Genomic DNA, 24333 nt, shown 5'->3' with positions numbered 1-24333 from the left:
TGCAGGCTGTAAACATCAGTAAACTGAAAGACCTGTTGCGCCAGCAGGAATAACTACAAGAATAATTAGCAGCTATTAAGATGTTAGAAGGTAGTGGGCATTTCTCTAGTCACTTTACTGCTTTAATCTTCACAGTAACATTGTGAGGTATATATAACCTTAGTGTTATTCTCATTTGACTATGAGAAAACTGAGACACAGGAGATTCAGTAACTTGGATTCAAATGCAAGTAGTTTGACTTGACTCTCTGCTGTATTGTGGAAGAGTGAGACTACACCCATTTCCTGGGTTTTGTTTGTTTGTTTGTTTTGAAATGCCCTGGGAGTGGTTTCCCTGTGTATCCTCACTGTCTTGAACCCAGGACTGGAAATCAGGTAGGATAGGGGCACATGCTATGTTGATAAGCAGCAGAGTATAGATCTAATTAGTGTCTCAGTGAGGAAGAAGCCACCTTGGTGATTGACAAGATAAATGAAAAAGCTGAGATATTTTGTACTTTCTTGATATTGAAATCTATAAAACCATCAAATCCTAAGCCAGTTTTAGCAAACTAAAAGAGAATTGCACTCACAAAGCATATTTTACACCTCTTCCACCTTTTTGACATCAAGTGGAGTGCTTCCACTGAAGTGAAAATGGCATTAACTTGAAGTCTAAGGGACTGGCTGAAACCTCTGCTATTAAAGGGCTACATTGCACCTGCTACCTTCACATGGGGAGAGAAATTGATGTGGGGAGGAAGGACTGACTGGACATGCTTTGCTTCCATGACTGTGCATAAAGAGAATTAAATATAAAGCATGAGAGGAAAAAGGCAGAGTAATCCTCATCATTGAGATATTAGCATGCCCATGGCATAATAGTTTTTCTTTATCCCATATTTTTACCCTTTTAAACAAATGACTATTACAACACAATTTGAAGTCAATTTACCCTTTCTTGCTCAGAATCTAAATCACAAATCTGTGGGCTATACGTGGGGCTTTCTCCACATAATTTATCAGAATCATAGAACCAGGGAAAGGACCTAACCGACCATTTGGTTCAACCCACTTACTTTATAAATGAGAAGATTGAGGTCAAGAGAGGGGTGTTGATTGAATGACCTGCGTTGTGAAGGGGAAGGGGCAAATTAAAATGTTAACATCGACACAGTGTTTGATAAATAGCTAGTCATTTGTTACATAAATATATACACATTACAAATAACACTCCTCTTCTGTGGCAGAAATGGGGAGATGTCCTCAACAGAAGTAAGAACTCATCTGAGGAAGCTAAATGGGGGACATCCAGCCCCTTTCTGCCATTGCAAAGATTGATACAGTCCACCACTTAGGTTTTCTATGGGTTCTCAACATTTTGCTCCACAGAGACTGCTAAACACTGCTTTGTTAGTAGCTTGTGGCATTTAACATCTGTGGGAGGGATGGAGCCTTTTCCTCTCGTCATGGAACCCATTTTTTTTTGAATCACAGTGCAGAAATTTTTTCAAATTGCAGGGCAAAAATAGAAACGTAGCCAATCCTTAGCACAGCCCTGTTTAAGAGGTTCAGGGCAACTTGTCCTTCAGGCTGTGTGTATACAGAGTGTGCTCATTTCAGAAATAAATGGTAAATCTTTTAGGAAGGGATGTAGAATGCAAGCCATCTCTTCTTCTTCTTTAAAGAGTGGTAGACTTGAAAGTGAGCGGAGCTGGGACCTCTGAAGAAAACCAGTGCAAGTGCAGTAGTAGACACTGCCTGCGGGAATCGGTGGTGTAAATTGGCTATGCACTTTGCTATGATAACTTTGGCAAGTCATTTCATCTCTTTGGGTTTCTGATTTTTTATCTGCCTCTTCTGCCTCACGGGGTAGCTGAAAGACATAAATGTAGAGAAAATAAACACACAAATGCTTTGGAAACAGCATCATTCAATTTAACGGCAAAATATTATTATTGTTTTATGCCTGCTCCTTGCCTCTGCTGGTTGGACCATCTTGGTGCCTAAACAAGAATTTGAATTGGTATAGAATTAATAGAACAAGTCTAACGTTTCTGAAACCATGGAGCAGAGATGGTGAGAGAGATCAGTAAGGGTAGGAACAGACCCGTCACAAAACACAACCCCACCAGTTATTTAACCTCTCTGTATATGTCTTTCAGCAGCTTATCCAATTATTCTGAGCCTCAGTTTCCTCATCTATAAAGTGGGTTTTTTGTGAGGATTTAAGTGAGGTAATAAATGAAAAGCTGTTATGCCAGCAGCACCAATGAAGTAGGCATTTGATAATAATCATTATCATTTATGTTAACTGTTTCTGTGTGCTGAGGAGAACTGTGATTCTTAAATATCAATGCAAAGTTAGTCCTTGGCAAAAAATATAGATTCCTGAGCCTCACCCCAAAGAAACTGATTAAGAACTCTAAGGAATACTGATGTGGGGCTAACTTTGGGAACCATTGGTCTACAACAGTTTTTCAAGCTGCCAATTATTAGCTGTTGCTTGGGAAATCAATTCAGCACAGCAATTTTCAACTGCTGTGCCACAAGAATTTTTTTTTTATTTAGACAATTAACGGGGTGACATTGATTAATCAGGGTACATAGATTCAGAGAAAACATCTCCAGGTCATTTTAACATTTGATTATGTTGTATACCAATCACCCAAAGTCAAATTACCTTCCGTCACCTTCTATTTGGTTTTCTTTGTGCTCCTCTCCTCCCAAGAATTTTTAAAACATGGAATACCTGAATACTAAGTCAGAGACACTAATCCCTTTTTCCTTAGATTGTCAAAAAAATAATGACAACAGCCAATATAGCAATGCCATTCAGTGTGAATAAATCAAAACTACACCTATTTTTGTCAGATAGGCAAAAAAAATTTTTTTTGGTGTGCTGCATAATTCTAGTAATTAGTTTATCTGTATCATAGATGAAAAAGGTTGAAAATTGCTGATTTAGTGGGTAATGACCAGCATTAAAAATAGAATACAAAAACAGAATAAGAAAAAAAAAACAGTGTGCACTGCATATAACAGGGGTAACGATTGTTTCATGAAATGCTTATTTTATTTATATATAATATATATATATATATATTTCAGTACTCTATGCTATATGAATGTCAACTGTATTTCTTATTGTAGGTCATGGTGAAAAATGTTTGAAATACACTAGAGGACACTGTATTCCATTTGCAGCCCAGACAAGAAGAAATGATCAGCAAGACAATGGACAAAATCCATTTTTCCTCTTTCTATCTCTGCCATGCTATGCTTGGGTCAACAGAGTTGATTGTTGTCTAATTAGAATGAGTATTAATATTGTATAATGGCCCTGACCTGAGATGTAAGGGCAAGCTGGGTGTATTTCTACAGGTACCAGGCTAATTGTATTGGCCCCATTAGATAGAAAATGCATCTGTTTTATTAGTGTGCTTAGTTAGTGAGCACTTTTTACATATATTGCACTCTTCCCCTTCTCCCAGACTTTGCTACTTACTTTACCATTTGAGAGGCTTTTACTGCCTTTTTGAAATCATATAATAAACGTACAACTATCTTTCAATGCACATCAATTGATATCAATATATTTTTTCTTCCTTAGTTGGTACATTGAGCATATTAGCACCCCTAAATCTGTTAATCACTTGCTCCATCTGAATGGAGCAGGCATTCTTTGGTTCCAAATCATTGTGGTCCTATGGATGAGGTCATCTTGTCAGCAAGGCATTTTCAGATCACCCTTTGTATAGTACAGTTGCCCCTTGGAAACCTCATGGGATTGATTTCATGATCCCCCATAGATACCAAACTCTTTGGATGTTCAAGTCCCTTATATAAAATGATATAGTATTTGCATTTAACCTACACACATCTCCCCATATATTTTAGATTATCTCTAGATTACTTGTAATACCTAATGCAGCATAAATGCTGTGTAAATAGTTGTTACATTGTATTGTTTAGGGAATAATGACAAAAAAAATTCTGTATGTGACACAACCATAAAAGCAGACCGAGCAACAACACAACACTTTTAAACAATATTTTCAATTCATAGTTGATTGAATCTTTGGGTGTTGAATCTGCAGATACTGAGGGCTGATAGTATCGGACTTGCAGGATCCCCCTACTCCTACCACTTCAGACTTCCTTATATTTCCCACTTGAACATTTTCCCCATGGAGCTTAACACAACCTAACACACTATGTTGTAGGTAATAAACAAATGATAAAGGTATTCCTATGTGTCCATATTTTTCTCCTCAAAAGATTGTAAATTAACTTCATGTAGTTTTCCTGATGCTAGATCTGATATTTCTAGATAGCTTAAAAATTAAAATATTTATATAAAATCTTCTATTTTTAAATGTTGGTCACCATATAAAACTATTTGAAACACTAGTTGGGTCAAGGAAAATATGTCTGTGGCTCAGATTTGGTCTGTGCATCCCTATTTGTGAACTTTGCCATAGTTTTGTGGAATGTTGGGGCTGTGAGAGGCCTTAATTGATGTTTTCTTTTGAGAAAGTACAGTCCCTAAGAGGTCAGGTATCTTTTCCATGGAGATGTGGTTAGCTTGTAACAGAACTGGATCTTTCATCCATGCGCTGTCACATTTACCTTGCTGCCTATTTGGCTGCCTCCCTTCTGCTGAGGGTTGAGCTAATCACTCTGTATAGAGGACAATATTAAGTTCACTTTCCAGTATACTCCTCACAAAGAACAAAACAGAGTCATCATGACCCATCTGATAAAACCCAGGCACTTCTCATGATGGAGTGTATGAATTTGCCTGCCTTCCCAATCTCAACAGTGGTTATTGCCTTCTGGTTCTCTTTGTTGCTTTTGTTCCAGTGATAGAATGAAGACAGGGTGTTTATGGGAATGTTATCAGCATTGCTTCTAAAGAGTGGTGTCTTTAGTAGAATTTGTATGGTGTAATGCAAATAATCTGAGACTCAAAGTGCAGAGGGCTGGGCTTAATTCTCAGATGTGTGACCTGAGAAAATTTACCACCCCAGACCTCAATATCTTAAACCATAAAAAAAATAAGATTTGCCTTTCTTATCTCTCAGGGCTACTATGAGGGAAAAATGAGATAATATGTATCATAGCATTTTGAAAAGAGAACATTTTACAACGTTGAGTGAATAGTACCATTATGAAGTCAAGAAATAATTATTGAGGACCTATTATGTGCAAGCTTACATAACATTTACTCAGGACATGCCAAGATGCTCAAGGGCCATGAGCTATAGTCTAAGTGAGAAGAAAGGACACATGTTAGTGAAAAGAGAGCCAACACTGCAAGGCCAGAAATGACAAGGACTAAATGAAATACATATGCTATGATAAGAGAGATTGTAATGGAAAGGGCTGATCATGGAAAGATTTCTAGAAGGAGTTGCATTTGAGCTGTGTGCTTTGCAAGGAAAATTTGGTAAGATAGCATTGGCATAAGGAAAAGAAGTATATCCTGGACAGGTACAGATGCACAAGTGAAGGCTGAAATCATACGTGTTGGAGGCCTAATGTACGTGGAGTGAAGGGTTCAAAGAGAGATTGTCCAATGATAACTTCCTGGGTTTCTTCACATGGTTAGAACACAGAAGAGAGAATCAAAATATGCTTCTCATGAAACCAAAGTCATGTCCAATTGGGACAGTGGTTATGGTTCAGTAAATTACATGAGGGCCCAGTAACTGTAAAATGGTAAGAATAATCGTTCCCATCTTGTATAGCTGGTTTGAGCATTAAATGAGGTGATGTGTTTTAAACAGTTTTAAACATTTAACACAATTCCTGATACATGATTAGCAAATGATTGTTAACTATCATCATCAATTTTCATCTTATGCTAAAGTCAAGGGTAATAATATGGGCTTTGGAATCTACCTGATACTAGTTGTGTTACCATAAACAAGTCATATCACTTCCTTATTTCTTGGTTTTCTGGTCTTTAAAATGAAAATAATAGTCATACCAACTGAAAAAGGCTATTTTGTGTATTAAATAAATTAATTCAAATAAAGTGCCTGTCACAATGCCTGACACATGATAAGCACTCAATAAATGTTACCTACTACAATGATTATAGCCAAGTAATCATTCATGTAATATCACTGCATGGCAAAAAAATTAAGGACACTGAGACACACAATCAGAACCATCTTAAATCTTACTATTGAGACAAAACTCCTTGATATCATATTGAGATCCAGTTCTTAAATCTGAAATTGCTTTTGCTGAGAAAATCAAGACTGCAGAAAAGAGCATAGATTTTGTAGGCAGTGGATAGATTTTTAAACATTTATAGAACACCCAGTATTCCAGTCTATTTGAGCTCATTTGAATCTCACTCTTGTTCTTTAGTATATTTGATATTCCTGCCAGCTTTGAGTCATCTTCAATAAATGTTATAGCCAATGTCCCAAAGCCTGAGATTCAATTAAAAAAAAGACAAACATGGTCTCTGTATTTAAGAAACTTATAGAGGGAGGTAGGAAAACAAAATAATTACATAATTAGTATTATAGGGAAAAAACATTAGGATGGACTGACAAGGAGTTCTGAAATGGAAGAAAGTGTGGAGAAATGCTGCCAGAAAGGCCAATAATTTTAAAGAGTGGTCAGGAAGACCTCACTGGGAAAACGATCTCTAAAGGAGATGAGGGAGTGAACCATGCAGGTATCATCTCAGGGAAGAGCATTTCAGGCAGAGCAGCAAGAACGAAGTCACCAAGTTAGGAGCATGCATGACATTTAAGAAACAGCCAAGAAGCACATGTGTAGCAGGAATGGAGTGAATGATGGAAGAAGTAATAAGGTAGGAGGTCAGAAAAGTCACAAGGGTAGGTAGTTTAAGGTTTTGTAGGCCATTGTGATGACTTCTATTTATAGGGAGTGAGATTGAAACCCACTGGATGATCTTATCCAGGATGCACACGATATGACTTAGATATTTCATCCTGCTATAAGTAATGGGGTTTTTCCTCATAGGCTTTGGACAATAATAAACAAGAGCCAAAGTCCCAGCAGTTCTTGCAGAGCTGTCTTTATCACTGTGTAGACTGCAGAGAGAGGGATAATGATCCAGAGGAGGCACCAGAGTGGAATTGATGGCACTGAGAATAGGAGAAAGAAATGCGATTTCTTAAAGATGAAAGGGATCCAATTAATGTAATTCTACCACTATCTGTCATCCACCCTTGACTTAAAACACTCACTGCCTCACCAGTCTACTCAGTCTCTTTTTGCAGGACCTTCCAAGGTCAGAAAGACTTTCTACAGATAGGTTTACTTAAAAAAATCTGCTTCCTTTCCACCATGAGGTGGTAGTAGCCTAAGTTCTGTCACCAGGGCAACCCAGAGTAAGTGTATACTTTCCATAGTAAAACACTTGTGAGATTTGAAAGCAGGTGGTTATCTTATGTGTTCTCTGATGGCTCTCTTTTTCAGGGCACATGTTCTGGTTGGTTCAAGAGCCATTCCTGTTATGACCCCTTTGTCAATCTTACGGTCCTCCTCTGGAGGTGTTCCACTTTCCCAGTAACCTTCTTAAAATGTGGTGCCTAAAATTGAATAAGGTACTCCAGGAGGGAACAGCACAGGTTGCTGTACGACAATTGTGTTCTGGGATGTACAAACCATATTTTGTCTAACACTACTGAAAATTGTGCTCTGTTTTTAAGAGCTGAATAATTTAGTGACATTAAACTTTTGGCTCAAATTATACCTTTGCATCAACTCAAACCCTTAGATCTTTTATGGTTTGTTTGTTTTTATATGAGCTTCTGTCAAACCATGCTTACCTTATTCTGGCCTTATAATCTAGACTTAAAATTTTATTGAAGTTATGGTTTCTTTATCTGATAAATTTAACCCCCCTTTTTTTAATTTTAGGCCAGTATTACAGCCCATCTGAGCTCATTTTGAGTCTCGATTTTGTTCTTCAATATATCTGATATCCTTGCCAACTTTCAGTCATCATCAGACGTGGTAAGTACATATTATGTGTCATCAAAGTTGTTAATAAAAGTGAAAAAGCCCTGTGGCTTTTCTCTGGAGATACTGATTGCCATCTATCTATGCCTTGAGTAAAATTATTTAATCAAATGTCAATTTATTTGACTTGTGTTATACTCTGTATAATATGTTGCTGTCTTATCTTAGTTCATTCATGAGAAAGTTATGAGACAACTTCAGATGTACTGCTAAATTTAAGATATATTATGGTTATAAAAGAAAGGATGGAAATAGGATAATCTAAGATGAAGCCTTTTGTTTTGCAAAATGGAAACTATTGTAGTTTTTTTCCAATTATAAAAGTAATATTGGCTTGTTGTAAAGGTCAACAGCATGCAAAAATGTACAAATTAGAAAGCGGAAGTGACTGTGTAATTCTGTGCAGACGTCCTACTAGATAATTGTGGTTAACATTTTTGTGCATACATAAATGCAAGTGTGTGATTTAAATTGAATTATACTATAGAGACCTTTGTACAACCTGCACTTTTTTTTTCACTTAAAACATTTTGGGAACATCTTTCCTTATCAGAGCATGTAGTTCTACTTCATTCTTTTAAACAACAACATGCCTGCCCTTTTCTGTGATTGTTTTCTAATTTATCTCATCAATCTTATATTGATGGACATTTAGATCATTGGCAAATGTTTGATGTGTGATGAGCAGTGTTTCATGATGACCTCTTTCTGTTGGCTTAATGTGATGATATGCTTGGTGCTGGTTCCTGGTTCCTCTGAATTATTTGTTCTTTTTGAATCTTGTCAGTGTTCTAAATGCTCAAAGACTGTTTCACTAAAGAAAGAAATAAAGAAGGGGCTGCCAACTTCTTACTCATCATGGTTTGAATTTTAAAAAAATCTATACCTTGTCATCCCTTGGAATAGAATTAAGGCTGTTTGATATTCCAGGGGTCTTAGGAAGACCATGGCACTCCAAGATTAAGCCACGAGTAACAGATAGACTTGATTGTAAACTTAGCCCCTGGATGACACAAGTAGGTGATTAAGAGCAAGAAGGAGAAGGAGAACTGCTTTGCCATTTCCAGTCACACACCTTCAGCTCTGACAAGTGTAGCTACTAGCTGGGATCTGAATAGGTGGCTTCTTCTTCTTCTTTACTCCGTTTTTCCTTTGAGGCTTCCTCCCTGCACAAATGCACATCCCAGAACAAGGTAGGACCTGTCTGCTCTGAATTTTCAGAACATTGTAAGAGCCTGAGTTTGAGAGTCAAACCTGAATATCAGAGCTTCACTTGCCCAGCTCTATAACTTTGGATAAGTTCCCTATTTTTTCTGGTCTGAATTATTCACATCTGTATAATGAAGATTTACCTATATAAGATATTTCAAAACACCTAACCCAATTCCTGGCTGATATGATGCACTTAATTAATGTTAGCTACTATTATCACTATTGTTGTCATTGTCATCAAGAGGGATCATATTACCTACTCCATAAAATTTTAAAGATTAAATGAGAACATATGTCAAACACCCAACACAATTCTGAGCATAAATTGAGTGCTAAGCGAATGATAGCAATTGTGATTATACTTGTATTTCCCTCTGTCTACTTACCTCATTCTTTATTGTTTTATTTCTATTTGTGTTCATATCTTAATCTCCTTTTAATTTATAAGATCTCTCTAGAGAACAGAGATTCTCTCTTCTCTCTCTCTCTCCTCTCTCTCTCTCTCTCTCTCTCTCTCTCACTATTAGTAAACATAAAAGACCCAGTGCTGGGGATTAGTTGGGCTCTTTAAAATTTAGATGATTAAAGATAAAATGACCACATTACCAAAAGCAATATACCAACTTAATGCAATCAGCATCAAAATCTCAGTTGTCATTTTTTTAAAGAAATAGAACAAAAAATTACCATGTTTGTATGGAACCATAAGAAACTCTGAATAGCCAAAGCAATCCTGAGGAAAAAGAATGAAGCGGGAGGTATCACACTACCTGATTTCAAATTATACTATACCACCACGATAATCATAACAGCATGGTATTGGCAGAAAAACAGACATACAGACCAATGGAATAGAATCGAGACCCCAGAAATAAAATGACATATATATGGATAAATCATCTTTAACAAAGGAACTAAAAACAAACAATGGAGAAAACAAATCTTCTTCAGTAAATGGTACTGGGAAAATTAGAAAGCTACATGCAAAAGAATGAAACTTTACTACAGTTTGTCCCCATGTACAAAAATTAATTCAAAATGGATCAAAGACCTAAATATAAGATCTGAAACAATAAATTACAAAGAAGAAAACATAGATACTAAGTTCATGGACCTTGGCCGTACAGAACAAGTTATGATGAATTTGACCCCAAAGGCAAGGGAAGTAAAGGCAAAGATAAATGAATGGGACTATAGCAAACTAAAAAGCTTCTGCACAGCAAAGAAACTGACAACAAAACAAATTGGCAGCCAAGTAATTGGGAGATGATATTTGCAAACAGCAGTTCCGATCAGGGATTAATATCTAAAATATTTTTTAAAAACTCACAAAGCTCAGCCACAAACAAGCAAATAATTCAATTAAAAATTGTATTTATCCAAACTTGTTCCACTTTTTTCTCTGGTCCATTCTGTACCACCCGTATGAGCCTTCTGTTGTGAGAACACACCAATATCATTCTTGTTTCACTACCTTCATTCTCACTCTGCCTCTCACCAGGAATTAAGTCTGGCCCATGGCCTCAAATTCTTCATGCTTTATTTTGTCTTTTGTATTTCCACTTAAATTATATTATCCCAGAATGTAATCATTCAATTAAGCCTTCCCTGTATAACCTATATCAGGCAGGTTCCTATCCCCCCTGGTACTCTGAATCTCATTGGTTCTTAGTCTTTACTTCATATTGAGAATGACCTAGAGAACATTTTTTAAAGCATTAGCAGGTTTCTTTTATATCATGTAACTCAAAATCTCTGAGATAAGATCCAGATTATCTGTATTTTTAAATGTTCTTCCAGTAATTGTAATGTGTAGCCAAGGTTGAAAGCCTCTGATATTCGCTTCTTTAATTCTTTCTTTTTCTTTCTCCTTCCTTTCTTTCTTTCTTTCTTTCTTTCTTTCTTTCTTTCTTTCTTTCTTTCTTTCTTTCTTTCTTTCTTTCTTTCTTTCCTTTCTCTTTGTTTGTTTCTTTCTTTCTCTCTCTCTCTTTCTTTCTTTCTTTCTTTCTTTCTTTCTTTCTTTCTTTCTTTCTTTCTTTCTCTCTCTTTCCTTCCTTCCTTCCTTCCTTCCTTCCTTCCTTCCTTCCTTCCTTCCTTCCTTCCTTCCTTCCTTCCTTCCTTCCTTTTTTCTTTCTTTCTCTTTCCTTCCTTCCTACCTTCCTTCTTTCCTTTTCTTTTCTTTCTTTCTCCTTCCTTCCTTCCTTCCTTCCTTCCTTCCTTCCTTCCTTCCTTCCTTCCTTCTCTTTCTTTCTTTCTTTCTCTCTCTCTCTCTTTCTTTCTCTCTCTTTCTTTCTTTCTTTCTTTCTCCTTCCTTCCTTCTTTCTTTCCTTCCTTCCTTCCCTCCTTCCTTCCTTCCTTCCTTCCTTCCTTCCTTCCTTCCTTCCTTCCTTCCTTCCTTCCCTTTCTTTCTTTCTTTCTTTCTTTATTTCTTTCTCTCTCTCTTTCTTTCTCCTTCCTTCCTTCCTTCCTTCCTTCCTTCCTTCCTTCCTTCCTTCCTTCCTTCCTTCCTTCCTTCCTCCCTCCCTCCCTCCCTCCCTCCCTTCCTTTTCTTTCTTTCTTTCTTTCTTTCTTTCTTTCTTTCTTTCTTTCTTTCTTTCTTTTTCCTTCCTTCCTTCCTTCCTTCCTTCCTTCCTTCCTTCCTTCCTTCCTTCCTTCCTTCCTTTTCTTTTCTTTCTTTCTTTCTTTCTCTTTCCTTCCTTCCTTCCTTTTCTTTCTTTCTTTCTTTCTTTCTTTCTTTCTTTCTTTCTTTCTTTCTTTCTTTCTTTCTTTCTCTCTCTCTCTTTCTTTTTCTTTCTTTCTTTCTTCTTTCTTTCTCCTTCCTTCCTTCCTTCCTTCCTTCCTTCCTTCCTTCCTTCCTTCCTTCCTCCCTCCCTCCCTCCCTCTCTCTTTCTTTTTTTCTCTTTCTTTCTTTCTTTCTTTCTTTCTTTCTCTCTCTCTTTCTTTCTATTTTTTTTGTACTTATCACAGCTGCAATTATTTTGCTTATTTTATTCATTTGTTCAATAAATATTTGTTGAATCCCTACCATATGCCAGGCATTGCTTGAAATACAAACAGGAATTAAAATAGTGAACATAGTAAACACAAATACCAATCTTAATGAAACTTCTATTCTAGTGGGGAAGACAGATAAGAAATAGTATCACACACACACACACACACACACACACATGCACAGTGTATGGACTAATGTTTGTGCCCTCTCCCATTCGTATGTTGAAACCCTAACAACCTCCAAGGTGATGGTATTGGAGATGGAGCTTTTGGAAGGTCATTAGAAATAGATAAGGTCATGACTGTAGGGCTCTTGTCTGATGATATTATTGAGTGTCCTCATAAGAAGAGATACTGGAAAGTTTTCTTTCTCCTATCCATTCCATTCTGCCCATTCTCAAACTGGAGAAAAGGTCATGTGAGCACACAGCATGATGGTAGCCACCTATAAGGCAAGAGAAGGGTCCTTGTAATGATGCCTACCTTTTCAGCACTTTGATATTGGATTTCCCAGTCCCTAAAACTGTAAGAAATAAATTTCAGTTATTTAAATCACCCATTGTGCCCTGGCCGGTTGGCTCAGCGGTAGAGCGTCGGCCTAGCGTGCGGAGGACCTGGGTTCGATTCCCGGCCAGGGCACACAGGAGAAGCGCCCATTTGCTTCTCCACCCCTCCGCTGCACTTTCCTCTCTGTCTCTCTCTTCCCCTCTCGCAGCAGAGGCTCCATTGGAGCAAGGATGGCCCAGGCGCTGGGGATGGCTCTGTGGCCTCTGCCTCAGGCGCTAGAGTGGCTCTGGTCGCAACATGGCGATGCCCAGGATGGGCAGAGCATCGCCCCCTGGTGGGCAGAGCGTCGCCCCTGGTGGGCGTGCCGGGTGGATCCCGGTCGGGTGCATGCGGGAGTCTGTCTGACTGTCTCTCCCTGTTTCCAGCTTCAGAAAAATGGAAAAAAATAAATAAATAAATCACCCATTGTATTGTATTTGTTATGGCAACCTAAACAGACTTAAGACCTATGGTATGTTAGGTACCATGGGTCTTAGGAGGAAAATAAACCATAAATGGAGATATGATTTCTTGATAGGGAGGGCGAAAAGTTTCAGAGTTGTATGAAAACGTGAATCTTGAGTAAAGACATGAAGGAAATAAGAGATCCAGATTTGCAGCTATCCAAATGTACAGCATTTAAGGCAGAACAGGGTCAGAGCAAAGGCCCTAAAGCTGAATCATACCTGTTGTATTTCAGGAACAACAAGGGGAGACCAGTGTAGTTGGGGAGTTGAGAACAAAGGGTAGAGTGGTAGAAAATAAATTCAGACAAATAATGGAAAGGTGATATGGAGCCTTAAATATTATTGTTAGAGTTTTGGCTGTTACTCTGAGTAAAAAGTACTCACTAAAGAACTTCTAGTAGAAAATAACATGATCTTAGATTTCATAGGTTCACTCTACATCTACCATGTGAAAATAAATTGAAGGGGAAAATGGTGGAAGCAGCAGAACTATCTAGGAGGCTATTGGAGTAATGGAGGTGACAAATGATGTTGACTTGGAGAAGGATGGTAGAAATGGCAGTGATATGAGAACCCATAAGAAATGGTCAGAATTTATACAGATTTTGAGAGAGAGAGTATCTAGGATTTGTTGACAGACTGTATTCTAGGCATAAGACAAAGTGCAGTTAAGGATGACATTATGCATTTTGGCTTGAACATTTAGAAGATTGTAATTGACATTTAACTTAGATGGAAAGGACTGTGGAAAGATTAGGTTTGGGAGAAAATATCAAGGGCTTAGTTTTTTTTTTTAATTATAATTTTATTTTTTTAATGGGGCAACATCAATAAATCAGGTTACATATATTCAAAGATCAACAAGTCCAGGTTATCTTGTCTTTTAATTATGTTGCATACCCATCACCCAAAGTCAGATTGTCCTCTGTCACCTTCTATCTAGTTTTCTTTGTGCCCCTCCCCCTCCCCCTTTCCCTCTTGCTTTCCCCCCTCCCCCCGTAACCACCACACTCTTATCAATGTCTCTTAGTTTCACTTTTATGTCCCACCTACGTATGGAATAATGCAGTTCCTGTTTTTTTCTGATTTACTTATTTCACTTCGTATAATGTTATCAAGATCCCACCATTTTGCTGTAAATGATCCGATGTCATCATTTCTTATGGCTGAGTAGTATTCCATAGTGTATATGTGCCACATCTTCTTTATCCAGTCGTCTATTGACGGGCTTTTTGGTTGTTTCCATGTCCTGGCCACTGTGAACAATGCTGCAATGAACATGGGGCTACATGTGTCTTTACGTATCAATGTCTCTGAGTTTTTGGGGTATATACCCAGTAGAGGGATTGCTGGGTCATAATGTAGTTCTATTTTCAGTTTTTTTGAGGAACCACAATAATTTCTTCAATAATGGTTGTACTACTTTACATTCCCACCAACAGTGTATGAGGGTTCCTTTTTCTCCACAGCCTCTCCGAAATTTGCTATTACCTGTCTTGTTAATAATAGCTAATCTAACAGGTGTGAGGTGGTATCTCATTGCAGTTTTGATTTGCATTTCTCTAATAACTAAAGAAGATGAGCATCTTTTCATATATCTGTTGGCCATTTGTACTTCCTCCTGGGAGAAGTGTCTGTTCATGTCCTCTTCCCATTTTTTTATTGGATTGTTTGTTTGTTTGTTGTTGAGTTTTATGAGCTCTTTGTATATTTTGGATATTAGGCCCTTATCTGAGCTGTTGTTTGAAAATATCATTTCCCATTTAGTTGGCTTTCTGTTTACTTTGTTATCAGTTTCTCTTGCTGAGCAAAAACTTCTTAGTCTGATGTAGTCCCATTCATTAATTTTTGCCTTCACTTCTCTTGCCATTGGAGTCAACTTCATAAAATGCTCTTTAAAACCCAGGTCCATGAGTTGAGTTCCTATGTCTTCTTCTATGTACTTTATTGTTTCAGGTCTTATGTTTAGATCTTTGATCCATTTTGAGTTAATTTTAGTACAGGGGGACAAACTGTAGTCCAGTTTCATTCTTTTGCATGTGGCTTTCCAGTTTTCCCAGCACCATTTATTGAAGAGGCTTTCTATTCTCCATTGTATGTTCTTGGCCCCTTTATCAAAAATTATTTGACTATATATATGTGGTTTTATTTCTGGACTTTCTATTCTGTTCCACTGGTCTGAGTGTCTATTTTTCTGCCAATACCATGCTGTTTTGATTGTCGTGGCCCTATAATAGAGTTTGAAGTCAGGTATTGTAATGCCCCCAGCTTCATTCTTTTTTTTTAGGATTGCTTTGGCTATTCGGGGTTTTTTATAGTTCCATATAAATCTGATGATTTTTTGCTCTATTTCTTTAAAAAATGTCATTGGAATTTTGATGGGAATTGCATTAAATTTGTGTATTGCTTTGGGTAATATAGCCATCTTGATTATATTTATTCTTCCTAACCAAGAACAAGGAATATTCTTCCATCTCATTATATCTTTCTCAATTTCTCTTAACAATGGTTTATAGTTTTCATTATATAAGTCCTTTACATTCTTTGTTATGTTTATTCCTAAGTATTTTATTTTTTTTGTTGCAATTGTGAAGGGGATTATTCTTTTGAGTTCATTCTCAATTGTTTCATTGTTGGCATATAGAAAGGCTATTGACTTCTGTATGTTAATTTTGTATCCTGCGACCTTACTGTATTGGCTTATTGTTTCTAGTAGTCTTTTTGTGGATTCTTTGGGGTTTTCGATGTATAGGATCATATCATCTGCAAAAAGTGATACCTTTACTTCTTCTTTTCCGATATGGATGCCTTTTATTTCTTTGTCTTGTCTGATTGCTCTGGCGAGAACCTCTAGTACCACATTAAATAAGAGTGGAGAGAGTGGACAACCCTGTCTTGTTCCTGATTTAAGGGGGAAAGCCTTCAGTTTAGTGCCATTTAATATGATGTTAGCTGATAGTTTATCATATATGGCCTTTATCATGTTGAGATATTTTCCTTCTATACCCATTTTGTTGAGAGTCTTAAACATAAAATTGTGTTGTATTTTATCGAAAGCCTTTTCTGCGTCTATTGATAAGATCATGTGGTTTTTGTTCTTTGTTTTGTTGATATGGTGTATTATGTTAACCGTTTTACGTATGTTGAACCATCCTTGAGATTCTGGGATGAATCCCACTTGAGTGTGATGTATTATTTTTTTAATATGTTGTTGTATTCAATTTGCTAGTATTTTGTTTAGTATTTTAGCATCTGTATTCATTAGATATTGGTCTGTAGTTTTCTTTTCTTGTGCCATCCTTGCCTGGTTTTGGTATGAGGGTTATGTTGGCCTCATAAAATGTGTTTGGAAGTATTGCTTCTTCTTCAATTTTTTGGAAGACTTTGAGTAGAATAGGAACCAAGTCTTTTTGAATGTTTGATAAAATTTGCTGGTATAGCCGTCAGGTGCTGGACTTTTATTTTTGGGGAGGTTTTTAATGGTTTTTTCTATTTCTTCTCTACTAATAGGTCTGTTTAGCCTTTCTGCTTCTTCTTGACTCAGTCTAGGAAGGTTGTATTGTTCTAGGAATTTATCCATTTCTTCTAGATTGTTGAATTTAGTGGCATAAAGTTTTTCATAGTATTCTACAATAATTCTTTGTATATCTACGGTGTCCGTGGTGATTTCTCCTCTTTCATTTTGGATTTTGTTTATATGAATTCTTTCTCTTTTTTCCTTGGTAAGTCTTGCCAAGGGCTTGTCAATTTTATTGATCTTTTCAAAGAACCAGCTCTTTGTTCTATTAATTTTTTCTATAGTTTTACTGTTCTCTGTTTCATTTATTTCTGCTCTGATTTTTGTTATCTCCTTTCTTTGGCTAGTTTTGGGTTGTTTTTGTTCTTCTTTTTCTAGTTCCTTAAGGTGTGAAGTTAAGTGGTTCACTTGGGCTCTCTCTTGTTTGTTCATATACGCCTGAAGTGATATGAACTTCCCTCTTATCACTGCTTTTGCTGCATCCCATAGATTCTGATATGTCGTATTGTCATTTTCATTAGTCTGTATATATCTTTTGATCTCTGCACTTATTTCTTCTTTGACCCATTCATTTTTTAAAAGTATGTTGTTTAGTTTCCACATTTTTGTGGGATTTTTTCCTCCTTTTTGCAGTTGAATTCTAGTTTCAAGGCTTTATGATCAGAAAATATGCTTGGTACAACTTCGATTTTTCTGAATTTGCTGATGTTGTTTTTGTGGTGCAACATATGGTCAATTCTTGAGAATGATCCATGTATACTGGAGAAAAATGTATACTCAGTCACTTTGGGATGAAATGTCCTGTAGATGTCTATCATATCCAGGTGCTCTAGTGTTTTGTTTAAGGCCACTATATCTTTGTTGATTCTCTGTTTGGATGACCGATCTAGAGCCGTCAGCAGTGTATTGAGGTCTCCAAGTATGATTGTATTTTTGTCAGTTTTTGTTTTAAGGTCAATAAGTAGCTGTCTTATATATTTTGGTGCTCCTTGGTTTGGTGCATATATATTAAGAATTGTTATGTCTTCTTGATTCAGTGTCCCCTTAGCCATTATGAAATGGCCATTTTTGTCTCTGAGTACTTTTCCTGTCTTGTAGTCAGCATTATCCGATATGAGTATTGCTACGCCTGCTTTTTTTTGGATGTTATTTGCTTGGAGTATTGTTTTCCAGCCTTTCACTTTGAGTTTGTTTTTATCCTTGTTACTTAGATGCGTTTCCTGTAGGCAGCATACAGTTGGATTTTCTTTTTTAATCCATTCTGCTACTCTGTGTCTTTTTATTGGTGAGTTTAATCCATTTACATTTAGTGTAATTATTGACACTTGTGAGTTCCCTATTGCCATTTTATAGATTGCTTTCTGTTAGTTTTGTGTCTTGTTTGATCCTTCTCTTTCATTTTTTTATCTTTTGTTTTTATTTGGTTGTATTCCATACATCTTTCCACTGTTGCTATCTTTTTTATCTCATGTGCTTCTGTGGTGGTTTTTTAATGGTGGTTACCTTTAGGTAATGAAAAGTGTTCCTACCCTGTTCATTGTAGCGCACTATTTTGTGAGTACTTTTGCACTCCATCGTCCTTTGCTACTGTTAATCTCCATCCTCTCCCCCCTTCCTTTTTGTTGTTGTCACAGTTTAAATTTGGTTTTATTGTGTTCTTCTTGGAGCTTTTACTTGTGGCTTTATTTTTTTTTGTTCTTTGTATCTGATTGGAGAACCCCCTTTAGTAATTCCTGGAGTGGGGGTTTTCTGATGATAAATTCCCTCATCTTTTCTGTATCTGTGAATGTTTTTATTTCTCCTTCATATTTGAAGGATAGCTTTGATGGGTATAGTATTCGTGGCTTAAAGTTCCTCTCTTTCATGACTTTAAATATTGGGGTCCACTCTCTTCTAGCTTGTAGGGTTTCTGCTGAGAAATTTGATGATAGTCTAATGGGCCTTCCTTTATATGTTGTATTCTTCTTTTCCCTGGCTGCCTTGGGAATTTTTTCTTTGCCATTGGTTTGTGCCAATTTCATTATGATGTGCCTTGGAGTAGGTTTGTTCGGGTTAAGAAAACTCGGAGTTCTGTTTGGTTCATGAATTTGAGGCTTTAGTTCTTTCCACAGGCTTGGGAAGTTCTCATCTATTATTTGTTTGAGTATGTTCTCCATTCCATTTTCTCTCTCTTCTCCCTCTGATATACCTATTATTCTTATGTTATTCTTTCTGATGGAGTCAGATAATTCTTGTAGGGCTATCTCATTTTTTTTTAATTTTTGAGTCTCTTTCTTCCTCTCTCTGTTGTGCCTCAAGTTGCTTGTCTTCTAGTTCACTAATCCTCTCTTCTATCTGGCCTGTTCTATTAGCCAAGCTTGTTACCTCGTTTTTCAGCTCATGAATTGAGTTTTTCATCTCTGTTTGATTTGTTTTTATAGTTTCAATTGCCTTGGACATATATTCTTTGTGTTCATTGAGTTGTTTTCTGAGCTCCCTAAATTGCCTTTCTGTGTTTTCTTGTATATCTCTGAGTATTTTTAGGATTTGTATCTTGAATTCTCTGTCATTTAACTCCAAGGTTTCCAATATATTAAATTTTTTCTCCATAGATTTTTGCTCTTCTATCTGTGTTACCTCTCTTTCTTTTGTATTCATGATATTCGATTTTCTCTTCCTTAATGGCATCTGAGGGTGGTTTTGTTGATAGTATTAATGATATTTAATAAAGAATAAAAAGTTCAAAAAATAAAAAATTGAAAAAGTTGTTTGTGTTTTTAAATTAATAATGAAATAAAGAAAAATAAAATAAAATAAAAATTTTAAAAAAGGAAATTATTCCCCCCTCCTTTTTTTCTCTCCTCTCCTCTCCTCTCCCCTCTTTCTTGAGAAAATCTTGTGGTGAACTGTGAATTATATTGTATTTAATAGAACAAACAATGCCTGTAATGGAGGGCCTGAATTGGGGAAAAGTAATAAAGGGGCAAGAAAAAAAATAAATAAAAAAAGGGGTGGTGGTATGGACCCACAAAAAGCAAATAATTAAAAAAATTTGGATCAAGAATAAAATAATTTGCGTTTAGGTGTTGGTTGACTAAGAGTTATGATGAGAGGAGTAAGAGCGAAACAGGAAAATGGGAGGACAAATTAAAAAAATTACTATTGTATTTAGTGGAATAGGAGCTTGATAAAATGGAGAGCCAGGGATGGCAGCACTGCTAGTGAGTTAAAAAGGTGAAGTAAAAACCCCCCAAAATGCCACAAACATAAGTTTGAGTCCCAGATAAAATAATTTGTTTGTTATTGAGGTTTGAATGAGAGGAGATGTAAAGGAAAAAGGAAGAAACTAATATAGAGGGAGAAAAGAAGAGAGAGAGAGAAAAAAAAGAGGGAACCACTAAAAGAAGAAAAAAGAAATAAGAAGAGAGAGAGAGAGAGAGTTAAGGGTTTTGGAGTGCAACCCTCATAGAGAGAAAGGAAGAGGAAAGAAATGATAATGGGAGATGTGACACTTATGGGTAGTGTAGTTCAAGGAGAGGAGAGAGTAAGACCGGTAGGGAGTTAAACGACCAAATTGGAGGAGGAAAAAAAAAAAGAAAAAAGGAGAAAAAAAATCAAGGATGAAGATAAGAGAAACAAACGAACAAATATAATAAAATGGGATAGGTTATAAAGTCTGCGGATTATTCTGATTTTGAGAGGTTATCTTCTTGCTTTTTCTTTTCTCTCCCTCTTCCTGGTCGGCGACTCTGTACCCCGGGTTCTGCCCCTTTGGCATGCTCAGGTAGAGGTTTGCAGTTGATAAGTCTCTATGGTGATGTCATGTATTGTGCTTCAGTCTCGTTGGCAGTCAAGGCTCATTAGCGTTTATAGGCTCTGACAGTGAGAGAGTTCGTGTTCCAGGAGCCTCTCTCCTAGTCTTTCCTTCCTCAACCAGCAGCCTGAGAATCCAACTATGGGGTTGCTGCTGCCTCTGCCTGGATAGTAAGAGGCTCAAAGAGCGGTCAACTCCCCACTCTTATTTCCACTCAGCACAGGGCTCTGGGTAAGGCTCAGTCAGTCAGAGCTGCTAGCATAATCAGCCGGGGCTTTCGCCTACTCAAAGACCTCTGGCTCTGTCACTCTGTCCGGTAACACGGGCGGGTCTGCGTGCGCAGACCAGGATGTTAGACCGGAAGTCTCGCCCTCTGAGTGAACCCCCCCGCCCGCACTGAAAAGTTCCAATGTTGGAATTGGCTCTCGCTCGTCCCTGTGTGCCGCTCTTTCAAGGCACTGGGGCAGCCCGTGACTCTGCCCCCGGCCCACACAAAGGCCCCCGACTCTGCCCCTCCGTGGGACAACACGGGCTCCCACTCCGGAGGTGCTGGGAGGAGTCTCCTTCCCACTCTCCGTGCGCACAGACCAGGATGTGAGGTCGGAGTCTCGAAGGGCTTAGTTTTAAAATTGATAAGTTTTAAGTTTGAAAAGCCTATTAGACATTCAATGTCAAGTAGAGAGATGGATATACAAACCTGAAGTTCATAGGAGTGTTCTGACATGGAGGTAAAACTTTGGGAGTCATGAGACTGGCTGAAACACCTAGAATGTATGTTGGGGTATAAAAGAGTAAAGGTCTATGGAATGCATTCTAAAGCATTCTAGAGTTAGAGATTGAGTTGACAAGCAACAAGCAAAGCATACTGAAAAGCAACAGATAGAGTAGAAGAAAGGATACCATTAGAATATGTTTTCATGGAAGCCAAGTGAAGAAAGTGATTAAAGAAAGAGAGAGTGGTCACTTAACTAAAACACTATGGAGAACTCAAGTAAGATGAGGACAAAGAAATTACCATTGTAATTTGTATCATGGAGGTCACTAGTGATCTTGATCAGAACAATGATTAGAGCAAGCTCAAGAGATAACAGAAGGAAATATTTTGAAGACAATGAGTTTAAAGAATTGTGTCAAGGAGGAGACTAATGGGGCAGGGCCGGTATATTGAGGGGTAATTAATGTTGAGATAAGATTTTATTAATTTTTTGGATGTGGGTATTAATCTTCTAACAAGAATGATTTGGCTTCCCACCTTAGCATATAAAGTTTTTGAGGGCAGGGACATTGTCTTGTGCATTTTCAACACCTTCTACAGTGCTTAGCACAGAGTAAGTACTCAATAAATGTTGTTGAATAAGTGAATGTCCAAATAAATGAATAAATGAAAGTAGATGTCAAAGAGTTGAGTAAGAAATAATAGGATAAAGTGACAAGTGAATGGGTAGCAGAACTCTGGCTTTAATTCCAGTCATTCTAGCCACACTCTTGGCACACCAAATTTAACCCAGGGCCAGACAGCTTAAGCATGGGTTGTATGACATAACACCCTTGCCAAAAGGGCATGGTATATCTCTGTAGTTCATCTATTCCAGAAGAGAGGTGCGGTGCCTCTAAGAACTGGATGCAGCCAGACAAGACCACAACATTCAGGAGTGCAGCAGTAGATAAACCCCTTTGGGTCATCACAATTCTCGGTGCATGGTCTGCCTGCAGCACAGGGAATGTGTGAGGTATGTACAACAGTGACATCCTAGCCTGTCTGTGCTGTGGAGGATAATTAATAACTTCAAAAAGCTCAGAGAAAGGAACAGCTAAACCAGAGTTCAAGAAGAAACCCTTCTTCACACAGTGACTTTGGCACCTGATTCATCCCAGTTGCTGCATTGCACAATCCCCACAATGTAAGGTGATGGTTGACCCAGTGGGACTCCACCATGGTGCCTATAACTCAGCTGTTGCTGGAAAGATGGCACGGACAGCACTTGCCTAGCACATAAGAGACACTCAGGAACTTTTGAATTTATAAACCCTTCGGGACTTTGAGAAATGATACAAAGGGTGAGGAAAGAGAGCTTCTTTTTCCAGGCTTCCCTTGCTATAGCACTCTATGCCCAGACTTAGTTTTGTGCAGGGACACAGCCAGCAGAAAGAACATGTCCTGGGCTAGGTAGAAGGAACAGTGAAACCCTTATAGTTAGTCAGAAGCAACCTCAGACAGATTTTTCTCCTCTCCTTATGTTGGCTGTGGTGAGAATGAAAATGGTACCAGGTGTTAAACCAGACCTTGGTTCAGTAACCTAGGTACTTAAGTTCTGCCTAGGGAAGAAGTCAGAACTGAGACTCAAAATATAGAAGGTACTTTATTTAGAAAGTCACAGACGTAGAAAAAAATAGGTTTTAAGAAATAAGTTACAGAATTAAAAGACAGGGAGATTAGGAGAAAGAGAGAAATGCACCTGAGTGGGAGGAGAAAGAAGGAAGGGAAAAGAGCAGGTGGACTCCTGGAAGGAGAGTACACTGGGTCCTCCATCCTAAGGGCTTTTAAAGGTGGAGACTTTAGGGGAGGTATCATGGGAGGATCTCAATAGAATATTCATCAGCTCTCTAGTTGTGTCCTCTCAAGGTCATGGTATCCAGGGATTGGTCAGCACCAGGGCAGGGGTTCCTTAATCAATGCAGCTGGTTCTGAGGTCAGCCATGGAGTTGCTTCTCTGGCTTTTCTGCTTTTCTGGGCTTGAAGTGGAAACACAACTGAGGCCTGGCCTATGGTCCTTGTTTTGGTGACTTTCTATACCTGGCCCATCGTCCCTGCTCTGCTTATGTCTACTAACTGCTAACCCCACTTACCTTGCACCCAGAAACTCCACCATTGTGTCAGGTCTTAAAAGTCCAAAAAGTTCATTTCAACCAGCATTGACCTAATACTTACTCTGGACAATTACCTGCATATTTTCTCAAAGTTGTGACTATAATACTAAATACTACAAGTATTACTATTATGATGATGACTACTAATACTAATAATTGCATATAAAACATACTGAGCACCTACAGTGGGACAGGGATTGGGCTAAGCAATTTACACATATGGTCTGTTGTAATCCTCACTGTACCCTTGTGAGGTGAATACAATTATTGTCTCCACTTAACAAGAAAGATACAAGCTATGAAGGGAAAGAATCAAGATTTAAACCCAGTTCTGTTTAGCTACAGAATCACACCCTACATGGGTTCTTAGTATAGCATCAATGTGATTTTTTAACAATGTAAATCAGATATCATTACCTGGCTTAAAAGCTTCCAGTGGCTTCTCATCACTCTTAGAATAAAATTCTTTCTTCCTAAGCCATCAAAGCCTGACATAATCTAGTCCTTGCTGGCTTCTTCAGCCTTGTCTCATTCTCCTCTTTCCCTGTTCCCATAAAACATATGGACTAGTTTCCATGACTGTAACAGCTCCCTGCTCTCAGTACATTTAGTAGGCTGACTTGGGTGCTCATCCTTTCTTAAAAGGGATGGTTCCTTTGGAAAATGTCTTCCACAGACCAAATAACCATCCTGGAAGCCCTATTTGTACAAAGTGTAAGCTGCTACACCCATTGTTCCAGGGGTACTTGTTTGGCTACCTTAGTATTCCTCCTTTACCTTTTATTATAAGATCTTAGGTTGATAGTGTCCCAGATCCTATCCAGCACTAAGAGGAATGTGAGAGAGGTACATTTAAGTTCAAATTTTTATACTGTGACTGCTGGCATGTGGCTAGGGCAGCACAGAAACAGTGTTAGACTAGAAAACATATGACTTTTACC

General features: G+C 37.8%; 1 protein-coding gene across 2 annotated transcripts in view; it reads left to right on the top strand.

The window, feature by feature from the left end:
* Nucleotides 1-24333, top strand: part of PAK3 (p21 (RAC1) activated kinase 3) — a 284659-nt gene that overhangs the window by 45560 nt on the left and 214766 nt on the right. For both annotated transcript variants that reach the window (XM_066249398.1, XM_066249391.1), the window contains exon 2: nt 7894-7989. The gene's annotated coding sequence lies outside the window, so the exon portion shown is untranslated. The remainder of the gene's footprint in view (nt 1-7893; nt 7990-24333) is intronic.

Source organism: Saccopteryx bilineata, chromosome X, assembly GCF_036850765.1.
Source record: "Saccopteryx bilineata isolate mSacBil1 chromosome X, mSacBil1_pri_phased_curated, whole genome shotgun sequence".
Lineage (NCBI taxonomy): Eukaryota > Metazoa > Chordata > Mammalia > Chiroptera > Emballonuridae > Saccopteryx > Saccopteryx bilineata.
The sequence above is the reverse complement of the archived record's forward strand: the minus strand, read 5'-3'. Positions and strand labels throughout refer to the sequence as shown.